This window comes from Lepus europaeus, chromosome X, assembly GCF_033115175.1.
Source record: "Lepus europaeus isolate LE1 chromosome X, mLepTim1.pri, whole genome shotgun sequence".
NCBI lineage: Eukaryota > Metazoa > Chordata > Mammalia > Lagomorpha > Leporidae > Lepus > Lepus europaeus.
The window spans coordinates 33,366,661-33,392,106 of record NC_084850.1 but is presented as its reverse complement, the minus strand read 5'-3'; positions in this window follow the sequence as shown (position 1 = coordinate 33,392,106).

The following is a 25,446-nucleotide window of genomic DNA, read 5'->3' as shown; positions in this document are numbered from 1 at the left end:
AAACCTATTACCCAAATGCCTCCCTCAAAAAATAGAAATCTGTTTTTAATACAGGACTCTTTGGGGTTCTTCAGTCAGGAGAATGATTTAGTCTGATACCCATCAATGAATGTACCAGACTAGCTTCAACTAGCAGCTGCAGAGAACGATTCAGAGAACAGTTTGTTTAAAGTTGTAAATTCACTGAAATATCCAGGCAACATATCAACTTTGCTCTGAGTTTACTAAACCAAATAAATGGAAACGTTTAAAGACATTAAGGATGATACATGAATAATGCAAGTCAGTTCAGCATTATTATTTTTTCTGCACTGTTTTCCTAATGACCCAACTTTCAGCTGCACATTCACATTGCTATATGAGGTTATGTTTCAGCAGTTGATTCTATAGTAATTACAGATATTAAAGATTCAGCACACAGGAAATATCTCAGTGAGAGACGAGCTACATGGAACACAATTACAAGATACTTTATATAAACACAGGTCACATCTTTAGAAATTTTATGTGATATGGAAGAAATGGACAAGCAATGAAAAAAGACCAGATGTCTGGAGAAGCCAGATGTTTTCTGAAGAGGAAAATGCAAAGCTAATAAAAGCAGATACTTGCTATGTTCCAGGCACTGGATTTATTATATGGATTACTGTACATATTTATTTTATGGATATATTATAGCTAATATACACACAAAACTGGAATGTGGCTACCACTATTATCCTCACCTCTAAGGTGAGGATACTGAGACACAGAATGGTAAATTGACTTTCTTAAGTAGGTAAGTGTAGCTTGTGTTCTTAGTCACTGTCCATATTTCCTTTCATAGCTAAAATTATAAATATTAAAACATTTAACAATATTTTACTGCTTTAACAATTTTTAACTGCATTTAACACTTTACTGCTTTTTTTGTCTGTTTATCTTCCACTGTGTGCAGCATTAAGAGAGTAAAGACAAGCATAGAATTGAAGAGAAGAGGTACTAATGGTTTCTAGAAACATTGAATATTAGAGAGGCTCCAAGATGATCTCAATACCCGCTTCCATGAAGGTCTTAAGGTTGGGGGACAATTTGTGTAGTTGTTAAGCCTTGACTTAGGATACCTATACCCTATATTGGAATGCCTGAATTTGAGTCCTGGCCCTGCTGCTAGTTCCAGCTTCCTGATAATATGCACTCTGGGAGGCATCAGGTGATATGTCAAGGTATTGGAACCTACCACCTATGTGGGAGACCTGGATTGAGTTGCCAGCTTCAGGGCATTTGAGAAGTAAATGAGCAAATGGACTCAGTCTGTCTCCCTCCCTCCTTCCCTCTCTATAAATAAATAAATACCACGGGAAAACCATAAAATTATGTCCTCTGTATAATTACGTTAGATTTCCTTAGGCTCTGTTTCAGCAGCAAGCCTTCATCTTGAGTCTGTCAAGATGACATGCAATGAAGGAAGCCGATAAAGAATCTCTGCATAGGTTCTAAATACTTAAACTACTCATGGAGGGTTTCATGTTTGTGGAGCACATCAGACAATTATATTAAAGCAATAGTTATTTCCTATTCATTATCAACTTTGTCACACTTGAAATTACACAATCCATAAACATATATAGGCATCTAGTTTGGTATAGGACATAATGAGGGGTACAATCATGTGCAAGACACAATCTGTTCTAACAAAGAACCTAAAATCTAGTGAAAAGACTAGAAATTTCCATTAAATAATTACTATAAGATTATAATAAAATGTTATGAATTACAAATAGTAAATACTTTTAAAAATGTCAAATATGGAAGAGTAACAGAGATGAATTGTTCACAGGTGTCATGAAAATTAGGAACTGAAGCAAGGGCTTAAAGGATGGAAGACATGAAGCAAAGGCAAGGAAAGAAGTAAAAGCATCCATAGCATGATCAAAGAATCTGACATAGAACTTAGGTTTCAGAAACACCCAGTCTATGAGAACTGGCCACCAAAGTTGGAAGGGACCAAAAGACTGGAGAAAGAGGCAGACAAATCCAGAATTATACAGGTACAGTTTATTAGGGAATTATAGGCAGAAGCATGTCTTGAGCAACTGCAAGATAAGAGAAATCCTGTACAAGGCAGAAAGAGTTCATATACTAAGCTAGTTAAAGGTAGACCATGATCAAACAAAAGAATTTGGAATTTATCAAGAAATACTAACAATTATAAGAGATATTCCAGGCATCAGATAAGAGAAGCAAGTTATCTTAATGGCTTATTTATCCAATAAAGTATGAGATTACCGACAGGACCACCCAGAGGGCAAGATGATGGACATCAACAAGATGCTGCAATCATGTCAAGCTAGATCCCTATACATGTGGGGCAGTATCTGAACAGTATCTGAACAGAAATGGGGACCATGTAAAATCAGGGCTTCAAATAAATCAATGTAATTTCAGATACAAATTGTTAACCAAAGGCATAAATAAAGTCAGGGAGCCCAGAAGTTGGAGACCAGAGAAGGAGGAAAGTACCACTAATGAGAGAGTACAAGCACCTACTAGGACCCAGAGTCATGTGTTTTCTCACCAGAAAGACCTTTATTTGAATTCTACTTGTTACAAAATCCATGTGAGCTTTGTCAATTTATCTAACTCTTCTCAGTTCATTTCCTCATCATTTAACAATACCTAACATGTGCGGTGCTATTGGGGGGATTAAGTAAGACCACATATATGAAAGGTTTTCAATATTATAAAGGTGGAGATGGTATTGTGTTTTCAGGAAGTTAAGCCACTATCTGTGATATCAGCATCCCATATTGGAGCATCAGTTCAAGTCCCACCTTCTCCCCTTCCAATCCAGCACCCTGATATTGCACCTGAGAAAGCAGCAGAAGATGGCCGAAGTAGGTGAGCCCATGACACCCATGTGGGATATCTGGATGAATTTCGAGGCTCCTGGCTTTGACCTGTCCCAGCTCTGGCCATTGCAGTCATTTGGGAAGTGAATCAGCAGATGAAAGATCCCTCTTTCCAGCTCTCCCTCTCTGTCACACTGCCTTTCAAATAAATCTTAAAAAAGGAAGGGAAGCTAGGAAGTACCTCTGGGGACTTTCCTTAATTAAAAAAAAAAATAGCTGAAGAACAAAAACCATATGATTATTTTAATAGGTGCAGAGAAATAATTTGATAAAATACAACATTCTTTCATGATGAAAACCTTAAGCAAATCGGGTATAGAAGTAATATTCCTCAATGCAATCAAAGCAATATATGACAAACCCACTGGGGGACAATGTTGAATTCAGGAAAAATTGGTAGCATTTCCACTAAGATCCAGAACCATACAAGCATGCTGACTTTCAGTATTACTATTGAATATAGTAGTCCTGGAGGTATTAGTCAGAGCCATTAGGCAAGAAGAAGAAATCAAAGGGATACAAATTGGAAAGGAGAAAGTCATGGCCGGCGCCGTGGCTTAACAGGCTAATCCTCTGCCTTGCGGCACCGGCACACCGGGTTCTAGTCCCGGTTGGGGCGCCGGATTCCATCCCAGTTGTCCCTCTTCCAGGCCAGCTCTCTGCTATGGCCCGGGAAGGCAGTGGAGGATGGCCCAAGTCCTTGGGCCCTGCATCCGCATGGGAGACCAGGAGAAGCACCTGGCTCCTGGCTTTGGATCAGCACGATGCGCCGGCCGCGGCGGCCATTGGAGGGTGAACCAATGGCAAAAAGGAAGACCTTTCTCTCTCTGTCTCTCTCTCACTATCCACTCCTCCTGTCAAAAAAAAAAAAAAGGAGGAAGTCAAATTATCCCTGTTTGCAGATGATATGATCTTATAAACAGGGTAACCAAAAGACTCCACTATGAGACTATTGGAAACCATAAGAGAGTTTGGTAAATTTTCAGGATATAAGATGCACAAACAAAAATCAATAGTGTTTGTATATAAAAACAATGACATGGCTGAAAAAGAACTTGTAAGATTGAACAACTTACTAATTTATTCCTTTTAGTATTTTTTTCTACGACTTAATACCATTGGTTCAACTCTTTAATTAACACACAATTATTCTTAGGTGTTTAAATTTAATGAAAAAGTGATCCCTGTTAAATATAAAACTGAGAATAAGAGAGGGAAGAGATGTACAGTTCAGCACATGCTCAATCGGACTTACCCCTAATGGTAGAGTTAGAAACGTGCCAGGGGATTCTAATTCAATCCTATCAAGATAGCTTGTATCAAAGCCATCTCACTAGTCCAAGTGATCAGTTTCAGTTCATAATTGATCAAAATGATAGGATTAAGAGTCAAAGGGATCACATAAACAAGACTGGTGTCTGCTAATACTAACTGATAGAATTAAAAAGGAGAGAACAATCCAACATGGGTAGCAGGATACACAGCAGACTCATAGAATGGCAGATTTCCTAAACAGCACTCTGGCCTCAGAAGCAGCCCTTAAGGCATTCGGATCTAGCTAAAAAGCCCATGAGAGTTTTTCAGGCATGGAAAGCCAAGACACTGTGGCAAAAAAAAAAAGGAAGGAAGGGAGGGAGGGAGGGAGGGAGGGAGGGAGGGAAAAGAAAGAAAAGAAAGGAAAGGAAAGGAAAGGAAAGGAAAGGAAAGGAAAGGAAAAACACCTAAATGAAAGATCTCTGTGAGTGAGATCCCAGTGGAAAGAATGGGGCCATCAAAGAAGGAAGTACTTTCTCTGAAGGGAGGAAAGAACTTCCACATTGACTATGGCCTTGTCCAAATAAAATCAGAGTTGGCAAACTCAAGAGGCTTCCATAGCCTTGGCAGCTCATGACAAGAGCCTTGGGTGATTACTGACATCATAAATAAGAGTGTCAATTGTTAAATCAAGAACAAGAGTCATTGTGCACTTACTCCCCATGTAGGATCTCTGTCCTTAATGTGTTGTACTATGTGAATTAATGGCATAACTAGTACTCAAACAGTGCTTTATACTTTGTGTTTCTGTGTGGGAGCAAACTGTTGAAATCTTTACTTAGTATATACTAAATTGATCTTCTGTATATAACGATAATTGAAAATGAATCGTGATGTGAATGGGATGGGAGAGGGAGTAGGAGATAGGATGGTTGCAGGTGGGAGGGAGTTTATGGTGGAAAAATCAGCTATAACCCAAAAGTTGTACTTTGGAAATTTATATTTATTAAATAAAAGTTGGGGAAAAAAAGAAGCAGAGCAGCCAGGACTCAAACATAAACTCTGCCAGAGTCACAAGCAGTAGTTTGACACAATGCCAGTTCCACATCTGTAAGTTCTAACTAGATGCATTTTATTGTTGAGGAAGATAATCTAGTAAGCAAAGCCAGATTATAAAGCTAGCTCTGTCTGACTCTAAGGTTCAATATTTCCTCCAATTAGATATGAGAAAAAACAGAGAAGGTAGAATTACTATAGTGTGCCCTTAAACTTAAAGTTGGAACAGAATAGAAATCAGCAAACTGCAAAACTAAAGTTAGCTAGAAGAGAATGCTGATAAGTTCTGAATTAAATGGTATCAGAATCTTAGTACCTAAAAAAATCAGATTGGGGTCAGCGTTATGGCGTAGTGAGTTAAGCCTCCGCCTATGGCCACAGAATCGCATAAAGGTACCAGTTTGATTCCTGGCTGCTCCACTTCAAGTCTAGCTCTCTGCTATGTCCTGGGAAAACAGTGGAAGAAGGCCCAAGGCCTTGGACCGCTGCACCCATGTGGGAGACCCAGAAGAAGCTCCTGGCTCCTAGCGTGGGATAGGCCCAGCTCAAGCCATTGTAGCCATTTAGAGAGTGAACCAGCTGATAGAAGAACCCTCTATTTCTTTGCCTCTGCCTCTCTGTAACTCTGCCTTTCAAATAAATAAATCTTTAAAAAATAAATAAAATTGCCGGCGCCGTGGCTCACTAGGCTAATCCTCCGCCTTGCGGCGCCGGCACACCGGGTTCTAGTCCCGGTCGGGGCACCGATCCTGTTCCGGTTGCCCCTCTTCCAGGCCAGCTCTCTGCTGTGGCCAGGGAGTGCAGTGGAGGATGGCCCAAGTGCTTGGGTCCTGCACCCCATGGGAGACCAGGAGAAGCACCTGGCTCCTGCCATCGGATCAGCGCGGTGCGCCGGCCGCAGCGTGCCTACCGCGGCGGCCATTGGAGGGTGAACCAACGGCAAAGGAAGACCTTTCTCTCTGTCTCTCTCTCTCACTGTCCACTCTGCCTGTCAAAAAGTAAAATAAATAAATAAATAAATAAAATTAAAAATTAAAAATCAGATTATTCTCAAACATGCGATGATATTCTCAGGAAATCTCTCCTAAGTCAGCCCACCTCCTTTTTCACTCTGTGATGCATGAGTCACATTTTGGCCCTTTTGATCACCATCAACAGTGCTTAGGGTTGACTGCTAAGTAGTGAGGTTGACTCTGCTAAGTCAAGTGCTCCCCCAACCAGGGTGCACATTTGAGGGAGAAGTTAAGGGAAAAGTGCCATATTGACCTTTCAAAAATCCACCTTTTAGCAGCAAACACAATTGTTTGATTCAAAATTATTAAATTAAATATCAATTGCCTAACTGCTATGATCTGAATGTGGATGTCACTCCAAAACTCTTATGTTCAAATCCTAACCCCAAGATGATGGTATCAGGAAATGGGACTTTTGAGTGGTGATTAGGCCATGAGAGTAGGGCCCTAATAAATGGGATTAATGTCCCTATAAGAGAGACCCCAGAAAGATCCCTTGCCCCTTTGCCACCTGAGATTACAGTAAAGACTGCCATCTGATAAGCAGACCCTTACCCTAGTCACTGAATCTGCTAGCATTTTGATCTTGGATTTCTCAGCCTCTAAAAAGAACTGTGGAGAATTAATATATGCTGTTTATAAGCCACCGAGTTTATGGTATTTTTGTTATAGCAGCCTAAATGGACTTACTCTGAATACTTGATTAATAATGCATGTACTCCTTGATTTTATTGGGCATAAAATAGTGCTGAGTCTAGTTTGTGAAGGGTACAAACAGCAGTTTGTTGTTGCTGTTTTAGTTCAGATATTTTATTATTGGTGATTGTTTTATTTTGTTGTCATTTCATTGTTTGGCCCAGAGTTCATAAAGCTGGAAAGAAAATAAGACACAGTTAAGATTAAAATTATTTGGTATGAGACAAGTAACCCAAATGAACAAAGGAAAATTATTTAAATTTAAAAATCAAGTGAACAAAGGTAAAATGACAATATTTTTTCAGAAATTCACATGCAGAAGACTTGAAAGTCTCTTTTAACAATGATATCAATATGAGACAAAATTAAGCCACAAGTAGCAAAAACCTTAAAGAAATATTAGGTTTATATTTACTTAGGAATATTTTTACATACCTGCAACGCATCAGGCACTATGTCATGGGTATAAGCAATATGGAAGTACATCTTCAGTAAAGAATTTTAAAACACTGATAATACTGACTTTGGTTGGTCTTTTTATTTACATGAGTTGGCAGTCTAAAAATGTCAGAGAAATATTTCTTCTCCCTGCCTAGGAGCATCACTCTATCAATCTTTCTCCCACTTTAAACTAGGATGCATTTCTGAAACTTAGAGCTTTGTGACTATAAAGTTTATGTACTTTCTATTAGAGGAGTGCTTTTCAAACTTTTCTGATCAGGATAATTAGTAAGAACTTTATTTGACATCATGACCCATCAGATACAATATACACTCATGACACATACGTGTAGGTAGGCAAATATAGACTATGACTACAATGGTGTAGGTGCTGTGGCACAGCAGGTTAACCTACTGCTTAGGATGCCCTCATCCCTATTTGAGAGCACTAGTTCAAGTCCCTGCTTTTCTACTTCCAAGTTAGCCTCCTGCTAATGTACATGGGGAATTGGTGTAAGATGGCCAAAAACCTTGGCTTTCTGTCACCCATGTTGGGGACCTCAATGGAGTTCCTGGTTCTTAGCTTCAGAGTTGCCCAACATTGGCTGTTGCAGCCATTTGAGGAGTGAACAAGCAGATGGATGATCTCTTTGTCACTGTGATTCTACCTTTCAAATAAATTTCCATTTTTTAAACATTTATTTATTTGAAATACAGTTATGGGGTGGGAGGGGTGGGGGAAAGGTGAGTATCGTCTATTCTCTGAGTCACTCCCCAAATGGCCGCAACAACAGTGGCTAGACTAGGTCAAAGCCAAGAGCCTCTTCTGGGTCTCACATGTGAGTTCAGGGGCCTGAGCACTTGGGCCATCTTCAGCTGATTTCCCAGGCATATTAGCAGGGAGCTGGGCCCACAGTGGCTGGGACTTGAATCGGCACCCATATGGGATGCTGGCATTGCAGGTGGCAGCTTATCCTATTACACCACAATGCCAGCCCCCAAATAAATCTTCATAAAAAAAGAATGATTATATAACTGACATAAAAGCTTCATGAAGTAATATTACCATTTTTGTAACTCATATTTCCTACTATATTATATGAAATATGAACTCTCATTTTTTACTATATTCTACTAATAAAAAAGAGTGAAAGGGAAAAAGAAGGAAAGAAAAGGTGGTTCCTATCCTAATAAATGTATTTCACAACTTGCTGATGGGCTCTGATCCATAGTTTCAAGAGTAGTTCATTATAGTATATTACACCATTCTCCCTACCAAATATAGTTAGACAGAATACAGGATGATGGAGAGGTATCAGCCTGGGTTTAGGCATTTGCCATGGGAATTCTCAAAGCAGAAAACTGCAGAAGTATACTTGCACACCCTGACTCTGAACTACTTTTCTTTATATTATGCTCCAGATAGTATTTTTCTACCCTACCTCAAACCTTTGAAGAAATTTGGCAGTTTTATTTCATTTTTGCAGTCTACCTACAGTATTCAACTTGTATTCTGACACTATTCTGAACTGCAGTGACAGAGTTAGCTTTTGAAGGGGAGCAAAAATCTTAATTTGCTTTTCTTTGAGGGAAAAGAAAATCTTTGAAATTTATTCAGAGCAGGAGCCAGGCAATAGGGAAAGAATTTATACTATAATCCTCAAAGGAGTATAACATGAATTGAATTAATGTTTTTTCAGGATATGGGATTCTCTTCTTATGAATAAAATCTTTTGAGATCAGGTAGGCAGTTGTAACCATTTTTCTCTTTTATTACTTTTTCTGATAAGTTGCTTTGAGTATTTGGTTTTACACTGGCAGTGAGTGATGACCAACAAACCTGCCTACCTGTGTAATTCCATTTTCCTGGGTAGATTCTATTCAGCAAGATCTTTTTCCAGTATGGACAGCTGAATAAACAAGATCACTCCTGTCACCATTTGATTTAATCATGAAATAAGCTTCTTTGCCCACATTAGAGGTTCACAGAACCATTACACATGTCTATGATTCCTTGTCAAGTGGAAGCTGAAAGGAGCAGCCCATTCTAAGTGTGTGTCTTTATAAATATGAGACTGCTTGGTTAATTCAGCCAAAATTATCCAATAATTCAAAATGGATGAAAAGAAGACTAATCTATCTTACGCAGGAGTTAATGAAGACTGGGCATAGACTGACAAACCATTTTGACTATTTTGCTCGATTTTCTCATGTGTCAGTCAAAACTTGTACTTTGTTTCACCTGATGTTTTATTACACATCCTACCTTAACTAGCTTAGACAGTTTTCACCCAGCATATACCATGTAAGCTATTTTTTGCTTTGTTTTGACCAGCTGAGGAAGGTTTGAACTACTTAATAAGCACTAAGATGAACAGTGTTTGATTAAAATGACTATTTTAATTAGTCATTTGATTAGCATGCCTGAAATCCTGTTGTTGTACTACACCAGTTCAGCTATTTGACCTAATCAATTAGTATTTGTCTAAATTAATCAGTCAATTCAATCTAAGTAGGAATAAATATGATAAATAAGAAACCTGAAAAAAATTGACTGAATACTTCCAACTTTACATACTCTTAGCATTTATTAATAAAAGACTTCTGTATTACTCAAGGTTCTCCAGAGAAACAGAATCAGTAGGAAATCGGTAAATAGATGGATACACACACATACACACACATGCATATATGGGGTAAGGGTAGAAGAAACTGTGTCTTGCCCTTACAGAGGCTAAGTATAAAAACCTACACTCAGCAAGCTAGAGATACAGGAAAGCCAATGTGTACATCCAGTCAGACTGAGGCCTGAGAACCAGTGGTGTAAATTCCAGTCTTAAAATTGGCAAGCGTCAGAATCAAGAGCCAATATTCCAGTCCAAACACTGGAAGAAATCATTGTCTTATCTTACACAGTCATGTACGAGATGTTCCCTCTTTCTCAGGCTTTGGTTCTTTTAAGGTCTTCAATCAATTAGATGAAGCCAATCCATATTAAGGGGAACAATCTGCTTTATTTAGTTTACCAACCTAAATATTAATCTTTCCAAAATACCCTCACAGACACAATAGAATGTTTTATAAGTCTAGGCATCCCATAGCCCAGTCCAGTTAACAAATAAAATTAACTGTCACACTCTGATTGTTTTTCTGCTAAACAAAGGAGCCCATAATATTGTCTTCATAAAAAGATTGCATGCATGATAGAGGCTGGCTTCATTTATGGCTGGAGGCTATAGCAGCCTAAATGTAGTTTTATAATGGGTTATCATGGAATCCCCTCAAACAAAAGATTTTTCCCATCTCTAACCTACCAGAGTTCCTGAAATTGCACCATTATAGCTATTCTTTTGAGATAAGGTGATATAGATGACATGCACTCAAGTATAAATATTTATGGAAGGCAAATACCGATTCCTTATCAGTATTTATGAAATCAGTTTGTGCAAGCTATCAGGTTTTTTATAAGAAGTCCCTTTGTAAATGTGAGATGGGAAAGGAAATTTAAGAAATGGAAATTTCTAAGTTGTGAGCACAGCTACTATGTACACGTGCATATATGTTTTCTATGGTGGGGAGGAAGATCCTGAGGTGTTTTAAGGGGAGCTGACAACACTCAGCAACAAGGAACAGATAGATGAAATGGAAATAGTACCCAAAGGATGAATGAAAATAAATCAAGAACGAGTACTATTACTTATTTCTGAACCTATTTTGATTTTATTACAAGGTAGATCAAAAATGACCAAGAAATTGTGTAAATGTCATTTTATTTTTTTTTACCTTTTATTTAATAAATATAAATTTCCAAAGTACAACTTTTGGATTATAGCTGATTCCCCCCCCCCATACACTCTCTCCCACCCGCAACCATCGCATCTCCCACTCCCTCTCCCATCCCATTCACATCACGATTCATTTTTAATTATCTTTATATACAGAAAATCAATTTAGTATATACAAAGTAAGGATTACACAGTTTGCACCCACACAGAAACACAAAGTATAAAGCACTGTTTGAGTACTAGTTATGCCATTAATTCACATAGTACAACATATTAAGGACAGAGATCCTACATGGGGAGTAAGTGCACAGTGACTCCTGTTGTTGACTTAACAATTGACACTCTTATTTATGATGTCAATAATCACCCAAGGCTCTTGTCGTGAGCTGCCAAGGCTATGGAAGCCTCTTGAGTTTGCCAGTTCCGATCTTATTTAGACAAGGCCATAGTTGATGTGGAAGTTCTTTCCTCCCTTCAGAGAAAGTACCTCCTTCCTTGATGGCCCATTCTTTCCACTGGGATCTCACTCACAGAGATCTTTCATATCTTTCATTTAGGTCTTTTTTTTTTTGCCAGAGTGTCTTGGATTTCCATGCCTAAAATATTCTCATGGGCTTTTTAGCCAGATCCGAATGCCTTAAGGGCTGTTTCTGAGGCCAGAGTGCTGTTTAGGACATCTGCCATTCTGTGAGTCTGCTGTGTATCCCGCTTCCCATGTTGGATTGTTCTCTCCTTTTTAATTCTATCAGTTAGTATTAGCAGACACTGGTCTTGTTTATGTGAACCCTTTGACTTTTAATCCTATCATTATGATCAGTTATGAACCGAAACTGATCACTTGGACTAGTGAGATGGCTTTGGTACATGCCACCTTGATAGGATTGAATTGGAATCCCCTGGCACATTTCTAACTCTACCATTAGGGGTAAGTCCGAGTGAGCAAGTGCCGAACTGTACATCTCTTCCCTCTCTTATTCCCACTCTTATATTTAACAGGGATTACTTTTCAGTTAAATTTAAACGACTAAGACTAATTGTGTGTTAATTACAGAGTTCAAACAATGGTATGAAGTAGAACCAAAAAAATACTAAAAGGAATAAAATAGTAACTTGTTCCTCGACAGTCAGGACAAGGGCTGATCAAGACATTGTTTTATCATAGTGTCCATTTCACTTCAACCTGTTTCCTTTTAGGTGCTCAGTTAGTTGTCACCAATCAAGGAGAACATATGATATTTGTCCCTTTGGGACTGGCTTACTTCACTCAGCATGATGTTTTCCAGATTCCTCCATTTCGTTGCAAATAACCAGATTTCATTTTTTTTTTACTGCTGTATAGTATTCTATGGCTTATTTCTAGAGTCTGATGAAATAAAGAGGCTTAAAATTATTAGTTTGCTATTCAGGAACTATAGTAGAATCAATGTGCTCATTTGCATGCAAATCAACTTTTTTTCCTAGAAAGAATCTATGTCTTCCTGCAACTCTGTCACATCATTCATCTTCTTTCTCCCTGCTAGGACAGATCTGCCTAAGGCCCAGCTGTGTTTGTTACACCTGCATTTGTGCTATCATCTCAGTCTTTGGGCATGAGAACCCAAAGACACCTTATGGTTAACACAGACCAAATCATGGCTTTGGAAAGCTCCTTCATGATGGGGGGAGGGGCACACAGTGAAACTGTCTAATGCTCCCAAAACCATGCAACATTAAAGTAGCAGGAGAAGCTTGTTTCACTGGGTATATTTTCTCTTCTCTTAATTAATCATTGTCCAAACCCCAGCATTATACAAGGCCCCACAGGTATTATCCAGAAGACCTAATCTGAGTATAAATTAATTGTTCTTTCTGCTGCTTTATTGGCCGGTTTAGGATATTTTGCAGGTGGTCAAATAATATTAATTATCTACAACAAAAGGGAGGGTACTCCTATATGAACCAAGAGGCAGGATTTGGCCTACTATATTACTCAGAATGAATTTCTAGTGAGCACTAATGGTCTTTATAACTGCAGCAGAAGAAGCTAACCTGATAAATGCAGCAATTAGTTTTCGCTCAGTAGGAGGGAGCCCATTATGTAGAATTGAAAATATTTATTTCTTTTCATTCAAAAAACTGAAAAGAATATCAAAAGTTGGAGCAGAAAGTGTGAACAGAGTAGCTGCATTGAGACATACTATGAGTGTACTTCAAAATCATCTTAGAGAACACAGACTATGATAAAATGCTATAGCAGAACTTGTGAATTATCTATTGACTCTGTAAAGACCAAAATTTGATCAATAAGACCAAGATTATACACACAAAAATCCTCTAGACAAAGCTGTCTTTTGTTTAAATAAGGTGCTCAATGCCTGGTACATGATTAATTTGAAGAGAAAATGTCTCCTTTGCAGAAGGCACCTTTTGATTCCAAAATACTTTTTCTCCCACAGAAGAAAAAAGCAACCCTGATATTGAGAAACAGGTCTGAATCCAGGTGCCAGTGTTAGGAGCTGCCCTGGCACACTGACCTAGGCTGCTGTTTTCATGTTGGACATGAGCAATTTCACAGAACACCAATATCACAATAAAGTGTAAAAAAGCAAGTTCAACACACGATTTTTATCTAAGAATAAAAACATGAATATTGCTCCAAACACAAAACAGCAAGTACCTGTCCCTCCCTGTTAATATGACTGCTGTTTCTTTACAAATTGCAGTTTGAGCCTCCCTTTAGTCTGCTTTCTCTTTCTCTTGTTCTCGCTCTAAGTATTATTGACACACCTAATCATAGAACTGTCCCCAGTTCCTGACACTATCTGATCCAAAGTGAATTTTTGCTTCCTTGAACCCTCTTTCAAATGTTCTAACCAAAGCCTAATCCTAACTCTTAATAGACACTATGCACTACCTTCCATGTTTTATGTTTACCTTCATTGCAATGAACATTAAAACTTACTTATTTACCTGAGGTATATTCCTGGTGGTCTCTGTCTGGAGGACATAACATTGTCTTAGAAAAAAGGGAAGGGAAGGGAAAGGAAGGAGAGGGGAGGGGAGGGGAGGAAGAAAGAGGAACCAGCATTGTGTCATGGTGGGGAAGCTGCCACCTGTGATGCCATTGTCCCATATGGGGCTCCAGTTTGTGTCCCAGCTGATCCATTTCTGACCCAGCTCCCTGATAATGGCCTAGGAAAAGTAGAAGTTGGCCCAAGTGCTGGGGCCACTGATGCCTAAATGGGAGACCCAGATGAGGTTCCTGACTATGCCTGGCCCAGACCTGGCTGTGGCAGCCATCTGGGAAGTGAACTAGCAGATGGAAGATGTCTCTCTCTCCATCACGCTCCGTAACCTTGACTTTAAAATAAACAAACAAATCTTTAAAAGAGAAGGAAATGAGGAGCTCTGAGGAGCAATGGTTGATATGGAAGCTAAAAGAATAAACTCTAATCCCACTATCTTTTTTTAAAAAAATATTTATTTCTTTGAAAGACAGAGTTACAAAGGGGGGGGGGGAGAAGGGGGAGAGAGGGAGGGGGAGAGAGAGAGAGAGAGAGAGAGAGAGAGAGATCTTCAATCCACTGGTTCACTCCCCAAATGGCCGCAATAGTCAGAGCTGAGCCGATCTGAAGCCAGGCACCAGGAGCTTCTTCCAGGTCTCCCACGTGGATGCAGGGACCCAAGGACTTGGGTCATCTTCTACGGCTTTTCCAGGCCACAGCAGAGAGCTGGATCAGAAGTGGAGCAGCTGGGACTGAAAGCAGTGCTTACATGGAATATCAGCACTGCTAGGCCAGGGCTTTAACCCACTGTGCCACAGTGCTGGCCCTGATTCCACTATCTTTTGCTCTTCTTAATTTGTAAGGTCTGATTCAATAAGATTCTACACAAAATAGAAATGAATACCTAAACTATAAAAATGATGATTTGGTTATTTTCCCTTGGAGATTTCTACCAGATACAAACTTGTGGGCAATTTTACAGCCATTAGTTTACAGACTGTATAAGTCAATGGCTACTTTCTAGGACGCTTCGGTATTTCAGTGGTTATGCTTATAGCAGTTACTTACTATATGTGGCAAGTCTTTCCAGTCTTTTTTCAGACAACGTTTAAATTTGTGGTTTATCTTCTGGTGAGATAGATCAGAGACTTTCCTTGGTTATTTTCTCTGAATCATTCCATTTTTATTGAGCTCCTACTGTTTACTAGGCAGAATTTCAGGTTCTGGGAACACAGTGATAAATAAGACAAAATCTGCTCTCATGAGCCTACATTCTAGTGGGAGAGAAAGAAAATATACAGATAAGCAAACAATTTAAATACACTGCCTCATTTTTCTTGATAACCCAGACCAATTCATCTCTCCTTCCTGTGAACTGCTATACTAATGACTATCTGTGTCACAAAACTGTGTGCTTTGTTATACATTTATTATAAGAAAATCATTGAAAGAATAAGATTTTTAATGAATAATAAGAAAAGATTCCATGGCATACAGCTGTTAAATACCTTGTGATAGTCTAATGGAGAAGTTGGTGGTTACATCATGAAAGCAAACTTGAGATCTACTGAATCAGCAGTCTTAATACCAAGTGGATAGAATGACCTCCAGAATTGATCCCTATTGCTTTGGGTATTGAAACGAATACTTGTCACAGGCAACCTTCTGACTCGTATGGTTTAAGACTACTTAAGCATCAGAATACAGGCTGAATTAGATGTTTTTAAATGGTTCTTAAGGATCTAAGAGTCAAATATTTATGTATTTTATATATAAACAATTTTATTTTATTTTTGTATATAAGGCATCCTCCTGCCTCATTTCACTATAAGCTGGTTGTTACAAGAATCTTGCCTTTCTTATTACCTTATCCTCCATATTCCTGCTGTGTATCACACAGTTCCAGGTCGACAATGAAAGCACAATAATTACTCCTCCTAACATTCCCACCAGGAGAAGGTCACTGCTAACTGGGACACTACCCTCTGGGACTTAAAACAGTAATGGACAAGATCTGAGTTGAAAATATAGTTCTGAAGTCATTATGCCATCCTATTTAAGACTATATTTTTAGGAATGCAGTGTCCCAAGATTATAGGCTGTGTGTGTTTACACACTCTCATTGTCACGTTTGCACAAGTTGTGAACTTCAAGTGTCTCTAACTTACCTAACTATAATCTTGGCCCTAAGAGTAGGCAGCCTTATTATTCTTTACCACCTTTTCTGAATCCTACATTAGTATTTCGCCATGTCTCTTCTATATTCCACCAGAAGAAACAAAGAAGCAGGCATGTGTTGTAGTCAGATTGATAACAAACCAAAGTGCCATGAAACTGCAGCGACATTAGGCTAGGTCCTTCTCTGAGGACATCACGCATATGTCTACCTAGCTAGTTGATCGATGAGATACCTATTAATTAGACTCTTCAGGCGAACCCTAGAGTAAAACCATGGCCCATGAACAGAGCTTGTGATTCATGACTCCCTCCTTTTAATTTTATTGCTATTACATCACAGGAGACCACTGTAGTAAGCTCATTAAGCACTGAAATGCCATTTAAGGAGGTAGATGGAAGAGTCAGTTATGAAGAGAGGCCTAACACTTGCTTGAAAAATAAGCAAGTTATGACTAAATGCAAACTTGAAGCCAAACACAACAGTCACAGCACAATTAAATGCAGCCACATTCCTCTCCTTCTGCCTCAGAGCACCAGCTACAATCACTCCCCTTCCCTCTTATTTATTGACCTGTAATAAAATCTCATTGGATGAGTATAATGGGAATTCACTGAGATGAGGAACTGCATTGTGTCTAGGTATACAGATGGTAATCATCTTTGTTTATCTATGACCCTAAAGTCACACCTACCTCAAGATAACTACCAGACTATTAGCTTCTGTTCTGCCTTGAAATCTCAATAGCAATAAAGAGTGTTTTCCGACATTTGATCAGTTCTCGAAATGATCCTCTCACACTGTGTTTTATCTAGCCTCATATTTTATCAGGGTTGATATTGTCTGGAAGTTCAGTCCTTGAGTTGAGTGAGCCAAGATGAGATTCTCCCCCACCCCCATTTCCAAATTGGCTTGTTGAGAGTGACTCATGTGATTCAACTGAAGTTGGGTAGTTTAGGATATTTTGTTAAGGAATATTTTTGAATATCAAAGGCTACGTCTACATGCACAAATAAGGCTAATCAAATTCAAAACACTAACTGGTTGATTTCGACTAACCAAAAGCAGTGAAGTGGATAGGGGTAGAGATTCTTCTAATAAGTGCCCCAAATTCAATTTGACTGAATTTGTGAACTCATGGAACACTGAAACAGCGCCATTTAGGTAAAGCTAATGTCTATATTCTGTCTTTAACAAAATAAAAGCAGAAAAGAATAAGTTGGAGTGATCTTAATATAGCATCTACTACAATACTGGGGATACAGGAGGTATTCAGTGCATAATTGTTGACTGATGAATCTGCCAGAATATCTTTTCAAAATAGTAGCCTAACCTCTCACATCCCTTCCAACCCCCCACTTCCAGCAGTTTTTAGAGGAAAGATTAGTCATACTTCTAGGAATAAAGCCAAAGTAAAATGGACTTTGAGGGGAGTTGTTTATTTTTTTAGAGATATTTTATTATCTCTGCCTGGGTTCTGCCACTTCATATGTCATGTCTGTACTTTTTTGTTAGCCTGCCTATTAGATTTCATGGAGGAGCAAATAAAAGGATCAAAAATTTTCTTTGGATAAAAAAAAACACTACAGGACATAATGCCAATATTTTACTTCAGTAGAATCATAATTTACTGGGTCTTTAATAATGTAACTTTTGCAGAATGAAGAAAGGTCAGACTTCTATCCCTAAATCACCTTTATGATAGTGGCAATTTTTGTTCTTCCCCACTCTTGTGAGATCAATCCTAGCCATCTAGAGGTCAATGTTTTCATTATTTAGTACCTGGGTATGATTTAGATGCCTTTTCCTCTGTATCTCCTGCTTTCTCCCAGATACTTCCCAACATCTCAGAGAACAGGATTATGGAAGAAAAGACATTAAGAGTGCATTTATTCAGCTTCTTCCTCATTGCTCCTCATACAAAAATAAGCTGTAGCTAGTATGCTGTCTGTGCTCACGGCACTGTGATGAATGAAACTTAGGTCACAAGAAAAAAATAGAGAGAGCGAGCAAGAGATTAGAAATAAAACCACTACCCTGACCCCTGTACTCAGAACATATTTAAGCAAAAGTAAAAATGGGTTCCACAGCCAGTCGACAGTCACTACAACTATAGGGAAGGTCTGTATTTAATCTGCTCATGTTTACCTTATCTCCAGACCAGCCTAAATAAAGAAGCTCAGTGGATGGCTTCAGGTAGCAATAGTTTTCAAACCTAATAGGTGTGCCAAAATTCAGATTCCCAACTATACTGTGAGACTGCCCATAAGTCCACATCATTAATACAGCAATTCATGTGAATTCAATGTAGCTGATCAGTAGGCCACCCTTTGAAAAACACCAGCGAGCATAGTGGGTGGGTGGGTAATTGCACTATTTTACATAGGTCCATGACTGATCACTGATGCTAGAAATTTTATCTGATTGTTAAAATGCAGAATCCCTTTGGAGTACTACAGTAGAGATTATGCCAAAGTACATAATATCCTTTCCATTTGACAGCATATTTGAGTGAGAAAGGGGTATTAGACATCTGGAAGGCAAACTCAATATATTTCCTAATTACTTAAATCCTGTCTTATTCTTTCTAATCAACTACATGCTTGCTGAAGGCATGTTCATGTCTAAGAAAAAAGTTTTAAAAAGCAAATGTTTCATGGTGTGTTCACCAGACAGAGAATTATAATGTAACAGAACTATAGAGTCATTCAGGGATCATGAAGTCCAACCCAATTATTTGATCTCTAGCCCCACACTTCCACTGATATGCTCCCAAAGTGATCTTCCCCTTTAAGAACAAGATGTCTTTTGTCTCATTTTAATAGTTCATTTATTGATAATTCCATGGCACTAGCCAGTTTTCATTGTGAAATACTTTCCATAGTATTATTTGGCTGATATTCACAAGCTTGATTGATCCCCGACCTATCTGATTTACTAGCCAACGATTTTCTACCCTGTTGCCTGATCCTCTAATTGCTCTAATATGATATTCTACCATGATTTTTCCTTTAACTAATACCTTTTAGAAACTTTATAATATGCAATTGCCCTCTTTGGGTGAATTAGAAATAGGAAAAGATCTTAATTCCCAAAGGGAAAAATATTTCATGGAGCTATGGTTTCTGATAGTTTCATGGCATCCCATTGCTTGATTAGGCCACTGTTCCCAAAATTCTGAATTATAGTTTAAAATCACCACTGCCTCAGATTCCTATCTCCTCCAGAAAGACCAATGAACTTCTGACCTGTGTTTTCCTTTGAGGCTATTTGAGCCATCCTAGCACTTAAAATGGTGGATCACTCCCTCCTCCTTGAAACGTCTTTTCCTCTGGGAGTCTAGCATAGAAAAAAAATGCTCTTCTTGTGAAAATGAGTGTCATTGATTCAAGCAGATGTGAGAGTAGCCTTTCTGCTTACCTCCCTTCATCCATAGTGGCCTTATAGTAATTCAGCATAAGCCTCAAGGTCCCTAGAACTTTCCAAAGTGTGAACTATGAGAAAAGGTGTTATAAAAACAATTCTGGCTGATAAATTTTATTTGGGCTTTAGATCACTTGGGGACTAAATTGGATTGTTATAATAATCAGATGACTGCAGCAAGTCAAAGATTTAGGTGCGTTTTATACATACACCAAATTTGCTCAACAAGTTAGGAAGCATGTATTTACATTATCATTTATTGAACAAATTTTATGCATCAGGCACCATACCAAGGGCCTTATCTTTCATGTATCTTTTAATGCACACATCAACCATGTGAGAAAGCTATGACTATTCCCCACTTTATAGATAGTGAAACTGAAGTCTGAGTGATGCCACGGCTTAGTTTGCCTCTCTAGGTGACAAATTTGAAGACATCACCGACGTTGAAGCCTTTCTTCCTTTACCACGCCATGCAGCACTGAAATACTCTCTAAATACAATGTCTAAAAAGCATTTCCTTGAAATTACACATTTATCAGCAACAGACATAATACAAAAGTAAAACAAGGAAATTTGAAAACAAAAGCTGAGCCAAGTGGCAATGGGTAATAAGAAAAAACCCACTACAAGTTGACTGTTTCAAAGCAAAAGAGTCCAGTGTGTCACAAATCCTTTCAATATTGAATCACCCAAATGCTCTCTAATCAGCAGCAGTGCAGACATTTTGGGTTCCACTTTTGATGTGAATGTGAAAACTTTGGGTCTAGTATCTCAACACAGCTGTTTCAAGCCCCCTGGGGAAGGGCACTAATAAAGAAAGCTGGATGGGCAGAGAGGAGATTTTGCCAGATGGTTCCTCTCCACATTCTATTCTCCTCAGCATATTTCAGTTATTTAACACTATCCTGTCTAGCAGTTGACAAAAACAGAATTTTATTCTAAAAGCAGTTTTCCCTTAGAACAAGTGGGATTTGAACTGGACATCATCTGATTTCATAAACAATAGGTCAGACTTGTTTATAACTTCAGGCATTTAACTCCTTTCATAGCAGGGTGTTTGTTCCTTCAGTCCAGCCTGAATTTGGACAACCTGAGTTCTCAATCTGAGGTCTGCAACTTTCTCCCTCCTCCCTTAATGTGTCTCCATCCATTCCTTCCTACTTGTTTATACTTATTCCTTAATTCCTAGGGGATTTTTGTGGTTAATAACCTTTAATAACTTGTCTATTTCCTTTCCAGGTTTGTCCTCTTTCTATCTGTTTCTTTGGTCTTGAAGTCTTGAAGGTCCAACTTACCTTAACCTTCCCTCTTTGTAGGAAGCTACAATTTAATTTCTTATAGGAGTGAATGTTAGCCATGCCCACATATTCCCCCAAATGCTTAAGTAAATTTCTATTTCAGAAACTTATCACTGTTCCTTCTTCCATGTGCATCCTTGACCATACGTTTTTAAGTTTATTTATTTGAAAAGCAGAGATATTGGGGGGAGGGGAACAGAGCCAAGAGTTCTTCCATCTGCTGATTCACTCTCCAAATGCCTGCAATAGCCACGGCTGGACCAGGCCAAATACAGGAGACACAGAATGCCATGAGTCTCCCACATGGATGAGAGGGACCCAAGAACTTGGGCCAAATTCCAATGCCTTCCAAGGTACATTAGCAGGAAGCTGAATCAGAAGTGGAGTGGCTGGCATTCCAATATAGGATGCAGGCTTAACCCGTGGTGCCACATGTACATTAATACCAGCCCCCTTGAAAATATTTTTATTTTTTAACTTTTATTTAATAAATATAAATTTCCAAAGTACAACTTTTGGATTATAGCTGATTTTTCCCCCATAAACTCCCTCCTACCCGCAACCATCCCATCTCCCACTTCCTCTCCCTTCCCATTCTTCATCACGATTCATTTTCAATTATCTTTATATACAGAAGATCAATTTAGTATATACTAAGTAAAGATTTCAACAGACTGCACCCACAAAAAACACAAAGTATAGAGTACTGTTTGGGTAGTAGTTTTACCTTTAATTTGCATAGTACAACACATTAAGGACAAAGGTTCTACATGGGGAGTAAGTGCACAGTGACTCCTGTTGTTGATTTAACAATTGACACTCTTATTTATGACATCAGTAATCACCCAAGGCTCTTGTAATGAGCTGCCAAGGCTATGGAAGTCTCTTGAATTCACAAACTCTGATCTTGTTTAAACATGGCCATATTCAATGTGGAAGTTCTCTCCTCCCTTCAGCGAAAGGTACCTCCTTTTATGATGGCTCGTTCTTTCTGCTGGGATCTCACTCACAGAGCTCTTTCATTCAGGTCTCTTTTTTTGACACAGTGTCTTGGTTTTCCATGCCTGAGAAATTCTCATGGGCTTTTTAGACAGATTCAAATTCCTTAAGGGCCAATTCTGAGGCCAGAGTGCTGTTTAGGGCATTTGCCATTCTATGAGTCTGCTGTGTATCCCGCTTCCCATGTTGGATCGTTCTCTCCTTTTTAATTCTATCAGTTATTATTTGCAGACACTGGTCTTATTTATGTAATCCCTTTGACACTTAATCCTATATTTTGATTAATTATGAACTGAAACTGATCACTTTACCAAGTAACATGGCATTGGTACATGTCACTTTGATGGGATTGAATTGGAATCCCCTGGCATGTTTCTAACTCTACCATTAGGGGTAAGTCCGAGTGAGCATGTGCTGAACTGTATATCTCCTCCCTCTCTTATTCCCACTCTTATATTTAACAGGGACCACTTTTCAGTTAAATTTAAATGCCTAAGACTAATTGTGTGTTAATTACAGAGTTCAACCAATGGTATTAAGTAGAACAAAAAAAAATACTAAAAGGAGACAGAGAGACACAAACAGAGAGTGGGAGAATCTTCCACCTACTGGTTCACTCCCCAGACAGCCAGCACAGGGCCAGGCTGAAGCCAGGAGCCAGGAACTTCATCCAGGTCTCCCACATGGGTGGCAGGGGCCTAAGTACTTGTGCCATTCTGCAGGGTCTTAGTCCACCCGTACAGTATGGACTGGGTCCGAGGAAAGGTAAGTGCACCGCTCGCCCATTCCCCAGCCTCCCGGTCCCAGAGACAATCAGACGCAGCGGGGAGCCAAGTCTAGTAGCAAGGTCTCATTTACTTTGTGCATAATAGTACTTTTTATAGCACAAAACTGCAGAGTCATTGGGGCAGGGCTAAGGACCAACCAATCACTTAAAAAATCACCTTATGGGGGGATTTCTATAGGACTAGCCCTATGTCTATACACTTGTTACTAGTTTTGTTACCTCCCCTGATGCTGTGCAGCCAATTAGTTTTAGTGGTAAACAACTTTGGATTCTGCCCATCTTACTTCCTCTGGGCGCCATCTTACTTGGCTCCGCGCGGCTCCGCTCCGTGCAGCACGGGCAGGGGCACCCGGGGGCAGCTGCGCATGCGGAGCCCCCCCCCCCCCGGGCTGGGCCTGGCCTGGCCGCGCCAATGCCCCACACCATTCTCTGTTGCTTTTCCAGGCACAGTAGCAGGAAGCTGGATCAGAAGTGAAGCAGCTGGGACACAAACCAGCGCCCATATGGGATGCCAGTGATGCCAGTAGCAGGTTAACCCAGTATAACACAATACCAGCTCTGTAAATATTTTTATTTAATCTTCCAGTTGGAAAAAGATATTTTATCTATACCACACACAGAGTATCTGATTAACCTGTACCTTATAAAATCCCTTCTCAAAGTTTATACTGACAGTCCTTGAAGTGGCTGATCCTTCTCCCAACCACAACTGATTATACATAGGTTGAAAACTGACCACAAACTTGGTTGAAGACCCAGATTTGCCTTTTGATTTCTGTAGGACATGGAAAAAGCTGTTAAAGTCTCTGAAATTCAATAACCTTGTGTATAAAAATCATTATATTTACAATGATAAATTCATTACATAATTACAGTAGGGTTTAAATGAACTAGGTCATATAAAATGCTAAATATGTTCTTAATATTGATTTTTTCCTACCTAAAAATATTTCATCAATATTAGGAAACTAGCTTGGCTATTATTCTTATGGAAATGAATTATTTGTGTTTCTACTGTTTGCTAATTGAATGGGATATATCAAGAAATGTGAAATAGTCTCAATGGTCCCAACTATCTGACTCTCATAGTCAAATGCCTCCCAAAGCCTGGTAGGGGACATTGATGTGTAAATTGGTTCAAAAAGAATACAAGGATACCAAGGTCATGGAATAGGGAAAGGGCAGACTGAACTATGATAGGGGAAAACAGTTGAAAAAAAAGTGGAGAAGCTGTATTCTTGGGGGAGAGTTGGAGGGAAAACTGCAGTCAAAATTCTGCGGAAGGAGGAAAGATGCTATGGGTCTGTGTGGAAGGTGCAGATATGCAGCAACAAGCATGACCAAAACACATGATGCCAGCAGCACAGAGCTAGAGAAAATGCCAGCTTTGGACAGCGAGGTGAGAGAATTCTGCAATGGCCTGTGCCACTGGTGATATCGCTGGAAGGAGAGCCTAGTGGACTTCACTAACATTGAGTCTGGCCTGGAGCCCTGAGGGGTAACAGGGCACCTACTAACACAGCAGACGAAGGGAAGGACACTATGTAATGACTAAGGGATCAATTCAACAGGAAGATGTAACTATAATAATAGTGTATGCACCCAATCCCAGGGTGCTTGGCTATTTAAAAGAAGTTTTAATGGATCTAAAGAGAGAAATAGACTCCAATAATTTATCAACAGGGAACGTCAATACCCCACTTTCATCAATGGACAGATCCACTGGAGAGAAAATCAACAAAGACACAACAAAGCTAATCAACAATATGTACCAAACTAACCTAATTGATATCTACAGAACTTTTCATCCCACTGTTACAGACCACACATTCTTCCCATCAGTACATGGAACTAAGTTAGACCATACACTAGGCCATAGAGTAAGTTTCGGTAAATTTTTTAAAAAATCAAAATCATAACATGCATCTCCTCTGAAAACATTAGAATGAAGCTGAAAATTAACAATTCAAGAATCTCTAGAAAATATGCAAACACATGGAGACTGAACAATGTGCTACTGAATAATGGGTCATAGAAGAAATCAAAAGGGAAATCAAAAATTTCTGGAATCTCACTAACAGACATCTTTCATTTAGGTTTGGTTTTTTTTTTTTTTTTGGTTGTTTGGGTTTTTTTGTTTTTTTTTGTTTGTTTGTTTTGCCAGAGCGTCTTGGCTTTCCATGCCTAAAATACTCTCATAGGCTCTTCAACCAGATCCGAATGCCTTAAGGGCTGATTCTGAGGCCAGAGTGCATCTGCCATTCTATGAGTCTGCTGTGTATCCCGCTTCCCATGTTGGATAATTCAGTCCTTCTTAATTCTATCAGATAGTATTAGCAGACACTAGTCTTGTTTGTGTGATCTCTTTGACTCTTAGACCTATCATTATGATCAATTATGAACTGAAGTTGATCACTTGGACTAGTGAGATGACATTGGTACGTGCCACCTTGATGGGATTGAATTGAAACCCACTGGCACGTTTCTAACCCTACTGTTTGGGGCAAGTCAATTTGAGCATGTCCCAAATTGTACATCTCCTCTCTCTCTTATTCCCACTCTGCGAGTGAGATCCCAGTGGAAAGAATGGGCCAGCAAAGAAGGAGGTACCTTTCTCTGAAGGGAGGAGAGAACTTCCAC